The sequence below is a fragment of the Hermetia illucens genome, chromosome 2, assembly GCF_905115235.1.
Source record: "Hermetia illucens chromosome 2, iHerIll2.2.curated.20191125, whole genome shotgun sequence".
NCBI classification, from domain to species: domain Eukaryota; kingdom Metazoa; phylum Arthropoda; class Insecta; order Diptera; family Stratiomyidae; genus Hermetia; species Hermetia illucens.
In genome coordinates, this window is record NC_051850.1 from 37,411,330 (window position 1) to 37,430,094 (window position 18,765).

Consider the following 18,765-nt stretch of genomic DNA (forward strand, 5'->3'; position numbering starts at 1 on the left):
CCTGCCAGGATATTTTATAAGTGGGAGAGAAGACTGCTCGGGGGACAGCGTGACTAAGAGCTGTCGTGATTTAGTTCATTGCATTAAGAACATGGAGTAGAAATCCGAAGAAATTACTTTGGGTTTTATCAGGGAGATTAGAGCACAGGACTTTATCAGCGTGATGTATAAGCAAGGAAGTCACACTTGTCTAGTGTAATCCTGCTGAACTATAAACTTTGGTCATTGCACTGGACAGTTGATTGTATCAATGGCTATGTATCCTGGACAAATTGTTTCATGTATATATCACTGTTCATATAGTAGTATCTTAATCCTGATATTTATTTAGATAAAGAATTAAAATTAAGACAGAAGTTAGTGTTCAGAATAGTCTTTAAATGGATCAATAGCCTTTTGTTGCATTTTTTTTCGAACTTAATTGTTCTTCAGGAAAAGGCGAGTTATCACAATTACCAAACTGAGTACCTATGGAGATCGTGGCAGAGCTGTTAACACCTGTCAAGGATGGTGTGGATACATGCCATACTTTAGGCCAGGGAAAGGGCAACTTCAGAAGATGGTGAAAGTCCTCCAACTGAGCAACTCTTTATTAGAGGAAAATGCAAATCAACTAAGCGAAGATACCATCGTGTTGCTGAAGAGAATTGACGATATCTGCTAAGCAGTTAACTTGTTTAGCAGTTTTGAGTGAAACTTCTAAATTAATTAGGGATAGAAAGAGGGCCCATGGGAATATCGCACCAGAAAATTTCCAAGTAACTTCTAGGTGAATCGCTTGGAAGGAAGTGAAAATGCGATGTTACTATCACAACACGAAGAACCGCGAGAGTCAGTTGTCAAGTTAGATATGTTGGGAACCGGAAGCTTGGCGCTTCAAGTGTGAAAGATTTCTTATGCAGGAATATTTGAAATTTGAATAGGGTGCTGTAAATTTGCAAAAGGGATACCTTTGACTCACCCAAATTTTGTCAACAATTATTATGATTCTGTTAAGGGAAAGTCGCACCGCGTCCTTGAAGAACTATTGTGCCCCTTTTACTGGTTATAGTGTACCTATTGATCATAGTATCTCAAGCAGGCCTGTAACCGTTAGGAACTTTAGTATGTTCCCCACTTCCAGATGTTTCAGCTTTGCATCTGGTATTAAGTGATCTCCCAGATGTCTCGACCTACTTTGCACAAGTGCCGGACACTGTCCCAGGACGTATATAGTATGACCTATCCTAAACGAAAATAAATGGGGGAATGGGGAATGCGATGGCGAGAATTGCTGTAAAATTTTATACTTTTGGAAAAAACTTAAGGACCAGAATTCGACATGGAGAGTGTTTTTAGGCTTGGATGTGATGTGTCTTTTTTTTTAGAAATTCTTAAGCAGGTAATTTTTGAACACAGGCTTTTGATTTAAGTGTACAATTTTTAACCCCCACTCTCCTCACTTTACAACTAACACTAAAACTTAAACTTATAATCTACAGTACTAGTGAAAGTCTGATCCCTTTGGTACCCAAAGGAAAACAATTCCACCGCCCTCTCTGAATTTCGTGTCAATCTGTATAAACGACAAGAAATCCTTTCCGGAAGACAGGTTGTATTTATCAAGGGGGAAGGGTTGTGATAACCAGTCTCCAAATCAGGGTACCAGCGATTTTTGTTAGTGAGTATAGGGCTTCCGGCCGGCAAAATTCCTTGACTGCAAGGTTTTGGTAGTAGAAAGCTCGACAGCTGTGACAGGTGCTCATATGAAATACGACATTACCAAAAACATCCTCTTCTTCTGAATGTAATTATGCGGTGTTTCCAGCGATTAATTATTTGAAATAATAAACAAGTCGGAATACCGGAAGCTCGCGCTTCGGGTATAAAGGTTTTGTGTTCATCTTATGTATGGAATTTCAACGCACATTTTTCTATCCGTATATAGCTACAAATCCAACATATTGCTTCATATTTTTCCAAACTACGAGACATACGTACATATTACAGCCATCGATATTACGCTCACCCTAAACAAACAAACTGCCTATATCCGAATAACGTACACATATATGCACGTATATAAATTGATCGTACCCATATTTCCGATTTACTTCTTATATCTATCTGAATAGGCACTACCCACAAAGTTCATTAGCACGCATATACTATATACCTACATACATAGTTGATATTCATATACAAATGACTAAAAAACTAAAACAAAATAATTCTTTGGGACCCCATTCATAAGAACTCATTTGGTTGTGGTATTGACGAATTGATATGTGATGATGACGTCATGCAGTCATGCATGAAGAGTGCCCGAAATCACAAAAAATGGTAAAGTTTTACCCCCTATAACTTTGTCAATAATGGTTGGATTTTCTTCAAACTTGACTAGCTTGTGCACTATGTTCTTTATTATACGCATGCCAAATTTTGTACTTCTGGGATGAATATAAGGGGGGTTGCCGGGTAAATTTCTAAAATGTGGAAATATACTATTATTAACTTTATTTGTGCAGATATCGCAACCGGATATATTTTGAGGCCTAGATTTCGTAGAGATGCACTATTGAGATTTTTTTCAGATTTTTCGGTTGGATAGGTTCTGAGAACGAGACCTGTTACACTTTTTGGGGGTCATATTTTGAGCCCTCACTCCCCTATGTTTCACCCGATATCAAATATTGAACCAGTTTCGAAAAGTACTAATTGAGACCTTTCATTTGATATCCCACATGGCCACATTTTATGAAAAAAAATTTTGCACCCTCCTTTCACATGTATGGGGAGCCCCCCCTTAAACTTATCACAAAATGGCGTCAGTTACTGCATGTAAAGGGAACGGCAGATTACATACTTCTACCAATTTTCGTGACAATCGGTTCAGCCGTTTCCGAATAAATCGGGTGTGACAGACAGACAGACAGACAGACAGACAGACAGACAGACAGACAGACAGACATCGAATCGATTCTAATAAGGTTTTGTTTCACACAAAACCTTAACAACATGTTTTTTCCTTATTCGCTGGTGTTGTTGGTTTATTTTTGCAAGTTTGGGACTGGTTAGCACTGATGAAGGAAACAAGTGGTTCCCGCAATATAGGTATTAGCAAAAATAGACCATCAACACCAGCGAATAAGGAAAAAAACAAGTTTTGTATTATTTCAAATCCTCTTCTTTTTCTTTAGCCTTTGACCCGTTTATAAGCGGGGTCGGCTCGCGCTAATCGGTTGATTTGGATGCAATCGGGAGGCTTTCAAATCACCATCCAGCGGGTCAAGCCAAAATTGTTTTGTCTGGTCATTTGGTTGCCTACCATTGACATCAATGTCCAGGCCAACTTTGGAGAGTGGATTCCCCTTAGCGCGTATCGGGGTCCTTTCTGCGTCGGCTGAGGTGAACATCTAATGCCTAGGGCGATCATTTTGCGACATGGGATAAATTTTTTTGGTCGGCGTGCCACGGGACTGTGACCAAGAGAGATGAGGTGGCATTTAGCATAGTGGAATAACTCCAATTATACTTTCTTGTCGGATAGCTAAGTGCTTAGAGCACAAGGATGTCGTACGGAAGGTCGCGGTTCAAATGTCGCTGGTGACAGTGAAATGTGTGTCGTGATTTGACGTCGGATACCAGTCGACCCAGCTGTGAATGAATACCTGAGTCAAATGAGGGTAATAATAGCGCAATGCTGACCACATTGCCTCCTACAGTATACTCTAGTGTACCGTTACGGTCTTGAATGAGGTGCTCTAACACACTTCAAGGCCCTGATCCAATATGGATTGTTGCGCCAACGATTATTATTATTATACTTTCTTTATTTCTTGCTCTGATCTCAACATTTGATTTTTATTTTACTGAGGATAGTGCAAAATACATTCCCTCAAACTCTGCCCCTTTTTACCTGAGTATGCTATGTAAATAACAGGGCGGAATTTTACCAAAAACACCCATAATAAAGGCAAATAAATATAAGCTAAGATTGCTGGCCAATGAAAACGGCTACAACTTCTGCCAGATTTGCTTATGAAGAGCGTCCGCAAGAAGTAGTTCAGGACCAGGAGATAGGCACAATCTGGAGAAGTTCTTCTATTCCAAGATCTCTTTCAAATGACAAAGGCTTCAAAGGGTAGGCTTGTAAGAAAGGCCAATGAATGTCTTGAAAGGTTGAGGAGTGTGTAAAAGGTATGATCCGGCTAAAAACAGTAAGTGATAGAGGTCTCATCCGGAGAATCGCCCTTTATAAAGCTTGGACCGAAAATACTGTAGTTTATCTGTTCAAGTTTATCAAGGTCAAACAAAATGCGCATCTACCAATAAGAAAGATGATGAAAGTCGTTAGCATTTCATAGGAGGGAAAAAGTTTCGGGGAAAATCCAGAACTAGCTACCTCGACGATGTGATAGGATAAACAAGCAAAAAATTGATTCCAGAAATGTACAGAGAGGATTGTAATACCCAGTGAAGATAATCAAGAAAGGTAAAATTTGTCATCCTAAAAGAGCTGGACGTAAATATATGCAAGCCCCACAGAAGCCATAAAGGGGATTTCATGTCCGAGTTGAAAAGATCCGGTCAATGTACATTTGATGGCCTTTGTAACAACGTAAGAACCTACGTGATATCCCAATAGCATGAGATTTATATATATGTTTCCAGTTTCCAGTCCACCCATCATTGAGTAGTGTCAATTCATTGATATGAAACTAATTGTGTTGATTGACACTTTGAAAGCAGACATCTGGAAACCCGTCTTAAGAGCACGAACAATGTTCGATTTATAGGATATATCATTATCCGGAATTACAACAACACTGGCGCTGGCATTTTAGTCAGAGAAGGCTACCATTTTGACGAAGTTATCATGAAGAACCTGTTCGCTTCTTTCACTGCGGCGGCAATAGCGAAAACAGCAGATAATAGGCGGATTTTGGTCGTCTCCGTCTATATTAAGTGCAGCTTCCACACTGAGCACCTTGTTCAACACTTGGGAGTCTTGGGCAATCTTAGGCTAAAGTCTAAATATCTTATTTTCAGTGGCGACTTCAACTCGAGGCAAACTTTCTGAGGCAATACGGCAGTCAACAGAAATGTTGGAACCCTACTGAAACCTTAAGATGGTCCCATCGATTTCGATAACATGACCTTCTAGTCACTCCTTCTTTAACTACTCCCTACTGTCTAAGGAAACAAGACAAAGCTTTCAGATAATCGCCTGTAAGACCCTATCAGGTATGTCAAACCACTATGCAGTAGAACTTAAACTGTCCTCGACCTCTCTCTCTCTACCTTTACGAGCCATAACGACTATCAGATATTTTACACAGACGAACTGGGATAAATTGAAGTCAGATTTAGCAACAAGTCGGAACTTGAAGAAAATCACAACCACCAGCAATTTGTTTAATAAAGAAGTCAACGAATCAATCATTTTGGCGGCAGATGCCATTAATACGGCTACACGCAGAAACACGAAGCTTATTAAAGTCGATGAATTTCAGTACAACTCACTTCCCCACGACATAATGCTACACCTGAAGGTCAGACAGATTTGACGCAGAAATCTCAAGCGAAGGTTCCATAAGCACGGAAATAGATTAATGCTGAATATAAAGCAATGCTCTCCTAGATCTTCTAGGAAATGGTAGTGAATTTCCGTAACAAAGAAATGACCCGCAAATTAACAGATATCAAACCAGAGCCAAATATGTTCCAAGCCGTAAATAGGCTAACCGGGAAGCGCAAATCCCACAACTTCGTTCTGCCTAAGAACAGGGAACCTATCTGCAGTGATGTTGGAAAACCAACAGTCCTTGTGGAATCTTTTAAGTAATAACTTAATGTATCTCCTCCACGGAAAGACCCAACCCTTACTGTCACTGTTCAATCAACAGTCAAAGAATTCATCCCGAGCTCGACCCTTTTTCCTCAGACAAACTCACGGATTCGCGAAATTTTCCGAGCTTATCACAACCCACCTCACTAGTGAAAAACCTGAACGGTAAAAAGTCAGCCGCGCCTGGTGAAATTCCAAACTTTGTCGTAAGAAATCTACCCGTGGTTTGAATCAAGCTCCTACTTGCAGTCTACAACAACTGCATAAATGACGGTTATTTCTCATCCACTTGGAAAATAGCCAAAAGTGTCGTCATTAGGAAACAGGGTGTCTCTAAGGAGCCAGAGAATAATAGGTCGATTTCCTTACTATCTAACTTGAGCCAAATATTTGAGAGAATATGGACAATCAAGTTGGTCCAGCATTGGGATCTCGATAACATAATTCCTAACCATAAGTTTGAATTCCGATTCCAACACTCTAACCAGCACGCTCTAAGCTACCGTGAGTACCTGACTAAATGTCAATAACAAACCATAGCCTGCGATCTTGAGCTAGAAAAGTCCTTTGATTCCGGCATTTACAAATTAATTGAAAATCACTTCCATATCCCGATCATAAGACTTGCTATCAGTTTTTTTGAAGAAAGACACTTCTATGTCAACGTTGGTCGCTAGAATCATCTGGAGTGCCAGAAGGGTCCGTCTATGGCCCAACTCTGTATAATAATATTTTCATGGATGACGTTCTGTCCCCGGAAATCAGTACTGACCTGATTCAATTTGGCAATTAAAGTGATGGAGAAGTAGCTCGTACTTCTCTGTAATTATAACCAAAAATGTGGAATAAAAATAAAATAAATAAATAAAAAATTTAAACAAAAAATCTAGCTACCTTTGTCCTTGATTCATCCAGAAGAATGCTAGATCCTTAAAGCTCAAAGTCGGAAATACCACAGTGAATAGGTCAGAATTAGGAATTCAAATCAATGAATTTTTAAAGTTCAATCTTCACCATAAGCTCGCTATTAGTAAGGCGCGATGGATTAAGTATAATCCACTTTCTTCTTCGTATTATAGGTCTAGGCACCAAAACCAAACTGACTCTATATAAAACCGTGATACGACCAATAATATGTTACGGAACCCCAACGTGGATCACACCCTCATCGGAAGTCACGGAAAAGCGTATGGTCTTCGAATGTCGGATATTAACACACTGCACTGGACTATCTTAGAATTGGAAGAAAAGTGCGACCGGAGTGCTGAAGTAAACCTTTGAGCAAATGTCAGACCACTTAGAGAATTCAATCTCATTCTCTTGGGAAGGTTTTTCGAAAGAACGGAAATTATGTCACTGGTACTATCCATTTTCGTTATTGATGTCGTTTTTTATGCTGCCTTTTCCGAAGGGCGGAGAAAGCTAAAACACAGTTCTGTAGACCCAAAGGGCTCGTGGCCACTTATGAACCATTCTTCTCCCTTGATAATTGCGTTGGAGGAAGTCTTATCAAAGACTAATTTAGAAAACATATAATCGGCAAGCAACAGGGCCAACAGATGCTAGCCTATAGTTTCCATTTCACGTCCAGATGAATAGGAGTAAATTTAGGATACCTTCAAGTGCCGCATTCAGCAATACTTAGGCAACCGAGCCTTTGAATCTAGTTCAGTGGCTTCTTGCTGTTAGTAAACTCCGGCTCGACTACCAAGCGATACACATACATCAAAATTTATTATGAATGTGTACAACGAATCCGTTATGATGAAAGTTTCCAGGTCTTACCTATCCCAGGCCTACAACACCAGAGCAATCTGCAGGATTTTGACATTGTTCCTGGATATAGTGCTTCCGCTTTTAACCTGGAGTCAAGATGTACTCTCGAATACTTGACTGTTTGCACCATGTGGATTTCCGCCTCTTCTAACGGGGTAGCATACACTTGCCTCCCTTAGCATGATTAGTCTAGTCTTCCTAGCGTTCACCGTGATTCCATTACGGAAGCATTAACAGTAGATTATCAGCCAGTTAGCATTCAAATGGTTACGTACTAGGTCCGCAAACTTGCCGATAATTATTACGGCTCGTTCGCAAATACTTGCATAAAGAGCTTGTGTGGAGGTAGCTTTTTAAATTTCCCGGCTCAGTAGACTTCTGTCCGACCTGATATATTGTCTCCACTCCAGGATGTGATGGATCTCATGAATTAACAGTGGACCCAATGAAATCACAAAATTGAAGCCACCTTTGATTTCCATGAATGCGCCTAATATATGTGGTTGCCATTTGCCCCTTGGTGAGGTATAACGCGTTGTCGTTCGCAGTTTTGCGAAATGCGCTTAAGTCCCCGCCATGTCTGTATTTCTCTTCTGCTGTTTTGAATGGACCTAAGCGGTATTCTTTTTTGGGCATCACCTTCTTCGTTCTTTGGTGAAGATCCGATTCAACTGTGTGGTCGCCCCAAGCGAGGTAGGCTCTTTGCAAATACGGATGCTGTTTCTCTTAAGAGCACCCTGAGTCTCTTTGTACCCATTTCAGCCAACAGATGAATCAGAACTCAGAACTCGGTTCAGGAGTATCCTGTAGTTTGCCAAATCCCATCCTCTACTCTTCAAACGAAAATGCCGTGGGCTACACACCTCCCTTTACTGGTCTTATGAGCCACTTGTAATGTCGCTGTCCCAAGCCCGTAGTAGAGCCGACCGCCTGCTTGTTCCAAACCCTTATTAATATCCGGTTCCAGAATGCCGAGAACCTAAGCGTCATTATGTTGCGCTGGAAGGCAGAGGAAGCACTTTTCGAATAATAGCAGCTCAGAGACGCCCTTCAGGGTTAGCCGCGTACCCTTTCACACATCGCTGTGGGAGCAGAAGAATTGCCTGAGCATATCGTTCGTGTCCTCGGCCAAGTTCAGCCGTTACATTTTACGGTGTACACCTACCGTTCTAAAGCGGAGCTCGATGTCTTGTGGTAATACAATTTTTATAGCTAGGGGGAGTTTCGGCTAAGTTGTTCACCATGCTAAATATCGTAACCGAATGGATTGATGTAGGCTTAATTGTCAATCATCATAATAATGATTGTCAGCTGAGTCCTCTTTGCTTAATTGTCAATCATCATAATAATGATTGTCAGCTGAGTCCTCTTTGCTGCCCTTTGGACTTAGGAGTTCGGGTCGTCAAAGCACCGTTACCGCTTCGATTTTTCATTAGCCGCAGATGTCTCGTGCGAGGTTTTGGTTGGCCTGGAGGCACTTTGTCCGAAGCCGGCTAGCCCGAATGCGGTTTATCCGGAGGTGTTGTTTTGCCAGAAGACGGTTTGCCAGCAAGTTGTTTTCTGCCCAAATACAGATGCTCACTCGTAGGAAATACTTTAGCTTGAGGAGGTGGTGGCGACTGTAGTTCGAGGTCAGGGGTGCTAACAGAAGGGGTTTGCTTCAACTAGAGTGACCCCAATCGGATTTTTTCCCAATAGAATGAATGAAAAACCAGAGTTGGGGTTGGATCGCCGCGGTCAAAATTTAGTTTCGGTTTCTTATGGTTTATAGATAGAGTTTTCATAGTTGCATGCCATGGCCTTTGTTTTACCCAAGAAAGTAAATCGATCTCGCCAGAACCCCTTTTTACCAAAACAAGGCTAGTTGGGACTTGAGTTTGTCCGGTCTCCAGAGTTCACCGTTCATTGCCACATTTTTACCCATGTCACCGTTCAGCTCACGGCATTGTAGTTACACCCTGGCTTGAGTTTTGATCGCCGCTTAACTTTAGCTTTCACCTCTGGTTCTCTAAAGAGTCTTCCTTACTGAGCTGTCCCACCACATTCATTGCGTATAACTACCATACTTGCTCCAAGCGCTGCTCCTCTTCTTCTGTAGCTCTCAAATGCCTAACACCATCGAATTGGCCCATTCTCCGGTGCATTGTTTTTGTGTTCCACTTTTATCAATTTGCTTCTATCAATATTTTCGTTTTTCCTAAAGTCTTGTTTTTTCTACTTCCATTTCTATTTATCCACCCTTTGTGATACCTTTCACTTCTCGTGACGTTTCTTGTAATCCTATGCTGCGTGCTCGCTATCTTTTCGCGTTCTGCTTGGTATATTCAGACAATTTTACAATTTACTTCCGTCACTTTGAAACTTCCCAAATAGCCCCATCATGTGGTTTTATCCTTGCGTTTCGTTAATTCTTCCATCTTTTCTTTATGCTCTTTTGCAGCTGCCGTTTTTTTCTCTACCGCTACAGTGAATGAAAGGTCGAATTCTTTCCCCGGAATTCACTCCGACTCCTCCTCTTTCAGCTCTCTGTAAATTTCGTTCTGACACTTTGCAACTTTCTAGGTAGCTTTCTCCTATGTATTCTGACGTTTCTGAAGAGTATCCTTCAATTTAGCATTGGATCTCCAATTACTATCAAATCATCGACATTAGGAAGCTTCTTCTTAACGGATGTTTCCGCTGGTGTGATATAGCTCTGCACAGTTGTGATGCTCCTTAACTTAGATCGAAATCTCAAAGTCAGGATCACGCCAAAATTCGGCGAGAGGAGGGCTCTTTGATAGGACTGTCAGCAACATTTTGCGTCTGCTGCCGCTGAGCTCTCCAGAGTATAAAAGCGTTAGTTATTTATTTATTTATTTCAATACACAGAAAACAAATTCGTTATTACATATTTTCCTCAGAGGGAAAAGCAAGTAAATGGCTTACCTTACGCTTAAAATTAGAGAAGGAGACAGAGTCAAGGGACCCAAACTGTAGGGCGTTGTAGGACCTGCAAAGCCTCGGGACCGGGGGTGGAAGTAAATCTCGAGTTCCGCGAAGGGTACTTCAAAAATGTCCGCACTACGTGTGTTATGAGAGGCGTTCCGGAAAATAATATACGAGTTGGCAGAGCAGTCCATCAGGCAATTGCAGAGTTTGATAAGGGTACAGGGGGTGTTGTTGCAGGGGAGGGGAGATTGAGAGTGCGGAGTCGTGATGGATAGTCAACCAGTGGAAGATTCTTTTTGTAAAAGGGGGTCCGGGTGAATTTGAGTTGTACATCTTTAAGAGGATGCGGAAAGAGGAGCAGGCTACAAAGCAATGTTCAAGGATGTTTCTGACAAGGGAATTGAATAGTGTTAAGGAGGACGGAATTGAGGTAAAGTCGGAGGAGGAACGCGGGGTGATACCAGATATTTTGGAAGCTCTATTGATGATGGCAACGAAGTGGGAACTGGAACTAAGTTTGTTGTCGAATATTACACCCAGGTCTTGGAAGGAGGTCAGTAGTGAAAGGGGTTGCCCACTAAAAGAATAGGAAAAGGATGTTGGGGAGGGTTCGAGCGAATAGCTCATCTAGTAGCATTTGCTAACATTCAGTGTTAGCTTGTTGACCGAACACCAAAGGACCGAATTATCAAGGTTGGACTACAAGAGAACACAGTCCAGCGAAGAGGAAACAGAGGCAAATGATTTAGAGTCGTCTGCGTAAAGCAAACACGGGCAGGTGATGCAGGAGAGGCGAGATCATTGACAAAAAACCGGAAGAGGAGGGGCGCAAGAGTAGGGCCTTGGGGAACGCCAGAGGAAGGAGTAAAGGAACGAGATGAGTAACCATTAAACGAAACTTTACAGGAACGGTATGAGAGATAGGAGAAAAGCCAGGAGATGCTTGAGAGATGGACGTTTAATAGAGAGAGTTTAGAGATGAGAATATTATGGTCAACGGTATCAAAGGCTTTGGAGAAATCAGCACAAATAGCATGTACCATGATCTCGAGCAACTTCTCCAAAAATGGAGTGATCGCCTCATGCAACACGATATCAGATTGAATCTAAACAAAATTGAATTTTAGACGACCGATCCCCATGAAACAGGCACAATCACTGTCAGCGGTAGTGATCTGCCCAGAACTGAGCCAATGGAGAACTGCGTTATGAAATTGCTTCACGCATTAACGCAACCTGGATGAAGAGGCGTTCCGCAACTGGTGTTCTTTGTGATCAACGTATCAACAAAAGTCTCAAATCTAAAATTTACCGCAATGTTATCCATCCTGTCGCCGTCTATGGTTCTGAGTGTTGGCCAACTATAAAAGACAATGAACGGCGTCTTGCGGTAATGGAGACAAAGATGTTGCGTTGGACTAGTGGCGTGACACGTTTTGTTCACATCCGAAATGAGGATATCCGCGATCGTTATGGGGTTGCACCGATCGTGGAAAAGTTGCGATAGAGGCATCTTCGCTGGTATGGTCACGCAATTCGTGCTAACGAGAATTCACTTACCAAGATTGGTGTGAACATCGAAGTGGATGGTAAACGACCAAAAGGCAGGCCGAAACAACGGTGGCTTGATACGCTGGATGGGGATTTAAAAGCCTCGAGATTACACCCAGATCAGGCATTCGATAGAGCCAAATGGCGAAACCGATCACGACGAGCCGACCCCGCTTGTGAACGGGACAAAGGCTGAAGAAAAAGAAGAAGCATAAATAGCATGTACCTCCTATCGTGAATTAAAGCATTTTGAAGCCATAGATCTATGCTTCACGAAACCAATGAAGTGACCGAAGTATGCGGCCAACGGTCGTTCACGTATCTTCACAGGATTTTCGAGCAAGACAAGGGAAGAGAGGTGGGGCTGTAGTTCAGAGCAGGAAAAGGGTCTCCGCTCTTGAGGATAAAGATGATAAGGGGCCTCTTTCCAGAGATGTGGAAAGGAGCATTTTTTTAGGTTTTTGTTGTAGATTATACTCAGAGAGAAGGAAATGTGTGTCCTACAATTAAGAAGGAAGAGGTTAGGAACCCCATCGAGGCCAGGTCCGACGTTGGGGTCAACATGACCAATGAAGAGAGGAATGGCCAGAGATTCAGAGCAGTCTACAGACGTAGAGAATGGAGAGGTCGAAGGAGAAAACACAGAAGAGAACTAGGTAGAGAGAATGTCGCAGGATTGTTGTGGGAAGTTGGCAGTATAATCAGCAAAACTGGTAGAAGAAGGGAGAAATTGGGTGGGGTTATGCCACAGTAGGAAGAGGAATGCTCTTCAGAGAGTGAGTGATTGAGAATTGGGGAGGCCGTTATTGTATTAAAAATTTGCCAGGCAGAGCTGACGAGAAGGGGGCGGGGGGTGGAATTCTCTCCGGACTGTCCGCAATAAAAATCTCAGTGAAGAGAATAATTTGCGCCAGAGAACCATATTATTTTCACTCCGGACCAGAATTAGAGAGGTCAGTCTCTGCCATGTGCTATTGATGTTTTGGCAGCAAGATAATTTCGAAATTTGGTAGGTTACTAGTTCATAAGTCCCTATCTCTTTTAATTCAAGGCAGTGCGGTCAACAGCAAGGCTATAAATGTTTTTTTTTTCATATGTCTTCATGGCTGGATTTTAATCAGCCCCACTCTGGCCGGTTTTATTATTACTTGTATTTATCAACCCTCTTTCTGTCAGCAAACTATAGGGATGCCTCTGCTAGACAAAGGTAGTTTTAACAGATTTATTAACGGTGTTAATTATTGTTCATTTCAGAGTTCACAATGAGTACAAAGTTCTGCGTAAAGCAATCATTACCCATTTTCTATATCAATGAACACAGGGTGAGCAGTGTTCGGGGTAGTGAACACCTTTCAAATCACTGCTATTACTGAGCACATTAATTTAATTTTTGCCTTCAAATTTCACACTTCGGTGATCAAGGACTTTCACATATATGCGGTATCAGAAACAAAGTCAGAATGTGGAGGATACTTGAAAATATACAAAACCAACAGAATCTAGTGAAGTGCGAAAGCAAACATCCGCATTTCATCAGAAAATACAGCCCCAAACAGCTCAGTAATTACGTTGTTCCCATAAAAGCCCACCACTTGCAAAATCATTTACTCAACCGCTTTATCGAATAACTTCCAGTGAATGCATGGCAGACACATTGGCAGGCCTTCCCCGGTGGAATTTTATGGTAATTTGAATGCAATGGCACAAAAGTATCGAGAATCCATGCTCGATCCTCCCTGCGCGAAAAGCGTTATACGTAAAACGGGAAAAAGTAAGTCCTTGTTCTACATTATTCATCTCTTGTGAGTAGAAACTACGTACCACCGCCACTCGCACAGCTTGTTGCTCACGGTGGAACCACGCCAAACCTTTGTAATTGACATTTTGAAGTGATGCTCGTCCTTAACAAGCATCTCGCGGAACACATCACTGTCACAGAGGAAACATATTGAATTTCGTGTTGTCGATAATAATCGATGATTTCAAAATGGTTGATTCACCTGCAAAAGCAATTTGGGCCCAGTCAAACAATCCATCATGTGAAGGGACACATGTGCGAAATTAGTGCGTGGCAAGCAGCTAAATGAGTGGCATAACACTCGGTTGGAAAATGTCCTTGTTGTGTTTGGGAAATTATCCGAGTTTTACTATTTGCTGCTGGTAAGTGCTATTGACATAGTTCCGACGTTTCGATTACAGAATTAATGGGGGCTCCGGTGCTCGTTTAGTGGCTGGGTATGTGCCGTCATTCAGCTGCAACGAATATCCTTGTTAGTCACGTTCCGAGCAAGTTACAAATACATAGCTTAAAGTATTAGAATGAATTACAAATCGACCTCTTTCAACGAGTTGAATCCCAGCGATGGTGAGTCCTTCAAAACTCCCAAGAAAAGATCTGTTCCCCTCCTGTGGAGTTTGCAAGAGGTGCAACTCCACAAAACAATACTTGAACTGTATCAAGATTTAATCTGGCTCCGGTAAAGTTGAATATAATACACCCTCAGATCCATTCCGCAGCGAGCAGAGAACATGAAGCAGCACTTGTTGATCTACGTGTCAGAATCCTTTGTGAGGTCGACCTTTTGACGAAATATTGTAATGCCGGTGTCATCCTTGAACTTTTCCCGGGGCGTACCCAACCGCAATTCTATTTCATGCTCAATGTTTGTCACGCTTTCCTCATTCCTTAAATGAATTTCGGATTGTTGGCTCAGAATTAACAATTTTCCGACATTATTACGCTCCCCACGAAAGAGAAATGGCTCCCTCCGCTGCTCAAAAGGGTGTCTCATTTATGTCACTTGATTATCCTGAATTTGTAGATTTTCATGTCACCGTTCCTAATGGGATTATATGTACACCATGAAGGATTCCATTTCCACATCCTCGTGTCCTGTAAGTTGTAGGCAGACAGGCACCGAGCCACACGCATGGATGCGTTGGTGAATGAGCTCCTACATATTTTTGGAAATATACTTACATCGGTAAATTATTACGCTCAGAAGACCGAATGAGATTGGGGAAACTTACCAAATGTAAGAGGAGATAGTATTTTCTTGCACAGTCGTTGCGTTCCGCAAAGTACTCGGTACATGATGTTTTGCTGAGGAGCCATATTATATGGAGGAATGCTTTCAGAGTATCTTGAGTTGGGCACTAAGATGAAATTCAAGGCTTTTGAATTATGTAGACTTTGAAAGGGTGAAAGTAACAAGAAAAGTGCGACATAAGAAACTTTATCTAAATGACATGGGGTCCCTTTTCGGTGTGGTTAAGTTTGTTGGCTTTAGAAACAAAAGACCTTGAGGATTTCATCTAAATTTTACCATTTTACGAGTCCTCGTAAGGACACTGCGTACTGATTCATCTTTTGATTATCAGATGACTTTAGAGGCAGCTAAAAAGCAAGACCTTTTTCTGCTCGAATTCAAGCCAGCTCTCGACGTTTTAAGTATTCATATAGCAGAGGCAAAAGTCTCTAGATAAAGTACAGATACCCAGCTACTTTGAGCAATCTGTCATTTGACTTTCTAGAATGTAGCTGCAGGTTCAGATAACCAACGAAGTATTATTCAGTTGATACTATCAACTATGAATTGCAACCATAGCACCCGTCATGGTTACTAATTCAGATAGGTCAGGTTATCTGTGCCGTGTTGGCAGATCTCATGTCAGGCGCGTCCTTTCGTGCGAATAAATGAATGCTTGAGGAATTCCTATGAACTGGCATTTGTAAGCATCTTCAGGTGTGTGTGCATGAGTACAACGAGCAACCTGTAAGGAGGAATCGGAGCCAAGAATCCTCCAAAGATATGGAGAGAAGCCTCACAAGCTGGGTATTTTTCAGCTCACAGTGAGGTGACTGCACCTAGCTTGAAGATGCCATAGGAACTAGTGCTGAACCCAGGAGAAACTCAACAATCCTGCGAGCTCATCTTGTGTCAAAATTAGCGAAAAAGAGAGAAGATAGGGGAGCTCGAGGAAAACAAGTAAACACGGAAGTGCACCGATACAAAATCAATCAGAAAAAAGAGGCCGAATACGAACGAATCGTTTTTCGACCTGCCCAGATAGAATATATTATGGTTGTCCGAATTCATAAAGGACAAACACAATGTGCACCATCCCACTAAAAATATGGCCAACGCCTTTAGGGCTATGTAACATTGTTAAGAACGACCAAATAACACGAAGAAAACAAACAGTACTCAGGCAACACTAGTGGCGCCTAATCAAAAGCCAAAGGATATAAGGGAAGCGGGGAAGTATAGCTCCAAAAAAGAGCAATGTGACACGCAAGCGTAGATTACAGTCTGAATTTATCTTCATTCCCAAAACAGGTGACGTGACATATTTTCAGGAAGGACAAATCCTGCCTGCAGTTAATCGAGAGGGAAGAGGGAAAAAGACCAAAATCAAGGCCAAAAAGCAAGAGACATTGTCTAGGCCAAGGGGTATGCAAGCAATAAAAGAGCAAATATCAGCTTAAAGGTTGAAGCAGTTTTCAAGCGGCTGGCAGCCGAGAAAATGAAAATAGGATGGGTCATTTACCGAATCAGAGGGCGGGTGAACCTCAAGTGCTGTTTCAGGTGACTAGAATTTGGCCCCATATCGGCGATATTATCGAAGAATATAAAAATGGCCCATCGAAACGTCAGTTGGGTTTTTGTCGAGCTCATTCAACGATCGAAGGCGTAGATATGATTTCGAAGCTAGCTGGCAACGCGATGTTTTCCAGTTAATACTCTTCCGTGGTAATGGACGGCAGAAATGGGTTCAATTCAGCTAACCAAGAATGGATCAAAATCTCAATGGCTAAAACGAGTGTCCCTAGTTACTTGACTAACTGATTCGAAAGCTACTTCTCGGAAAGAGCACTATGGTACGATACGGATGAGGTATTTAGGCACCGCACCGTCACTGCAATCGTTCCACAGGGTTCAATGTTAGGTCCTCCCCTATAGAATGTGATGTGCAGTGGGGTGGGGGTCCTTCCCATGCCGAAGGAGACCACGATAGTCGTTTTCACAGATGATCTGATCGTGATTGTCGTTGTGAAATAATTTGAAGATGTTGACGTGAATGCTAATGAAATTTTCAGAGCAATAAAAGCGTGGTTGGAGATGGTTTTCCCGACTGTCGGAACAGATTCGAATGATCCGACCCCTATAAACATTCTTCTGATGCCAGTAAAATGGCATAGATATCAGGCTCGAATATGGTCGTCATTTTCCCGAGAGGTCGAGCCAATTCCATAATCGGATATCCCGTGAAAACCTCAGCTTCCGATCCGTTTTCCATGACTGTTCAGCCAGTGAAGATTATTACGTCCATAATCCCAAAAGACTCGTGGCCATTTATCGACCATTCTTCTCGGAGTATGTCTTTTCAAAAATGAATCTGGAAACCATATGAACGGTGGGCATCCAAGCCACCTGATATTTGCCAAGAAATTTCCAGATGAACGCATGACCGTATAATTGACCGCCTTTCCAGGCGCAAATGGTATCTAGCCTATTTGCATCGTTAGCTACTTTCGGTTTCACCCCCAAATGGATTGGGCAGCTTCGAGTACTGCGGTCGGCGTACTGTTCATTGCTCCGGTAATTCTTAGGCAACTGAGTCTCTAAATCTGCGTCGGGAGCATCCTGCTGTTAGCAAAGTTCAGTCTCGCCCATCAGGCGATGCATACATACATCAATCTGCAGGATTTCTGGTATTGTTCCTGGATATGGTGCTTACACGTTAACTTGGAACCGAGATGTACTCCGAAAAATTTGATTGTTTGTACTTGCTAGATTTTCGCCCCCGCTAAGATAGGTAGGATGTAGTTGCCTCACCTGACTTATGAAATCCAAATGGTGAACTTTCAAACTTATATTTAACTTTCCCTCTCTCCTAATCATAGAAACCAAGCCCCTCAAAAACCTTTTCCATTTTTTTGTCCACCGCCTGTTTTACGGATTCAAAACAATCTCATTCTTTCTTGTCTGCAGCCAGTCTATCTGGTTCCTATATCGCTACTGTGGTTTTCTTTATCAGTCAGCTGCCGTGAAGTCATGCCACATGCTACTCGTAGCCGCCTGAGTGGAGCACAGTGCATCGGTTCACAGCTATGTATTTCAGCTCCCGAGAAGCTTGCACTCTCTTTCCAATGTTTTGCGCTCTGGGGTTCTAGGATGACCCTTTTGTCGGTGATAATGGAATAATGGATTCCATGGGGTGGCATAGCCTGAACTGGAACTGTTACCTTTTCTTAATGATTTATCCACAACAGTGGAACAGTGCGTGGAAGAGTGAGATTAAGGACCGTCGGAATCTGCTTCAGAGACATTTGGTCAAGGAGCCTGACCCAGCAAGGGAACAAGTAGAAATCATCAACATAGTCGAGAAGGAGAACGCCACTAACCATAGAGGCACATCACAAACTCCAGAAAATGCTGTGAAAAATGTGACCCTTAAGGAAAAAAAAATTATCGGTGAAACGATGCAACGAAATTTTAGCACTTTCGTACATTCCTGTGATAACAGCTTTTAGTTACTCTGGGATACCCCTTCTGCGTAGAGCACTCTAGCTCACTCTCTGTTCACGCTGTTCAAATTTTGGTCGAAATCGATGAATAGTAGGTGATGTGGTGATCTAGGAGGAGGATTTCTAATGTAATGTTGGTACAGAA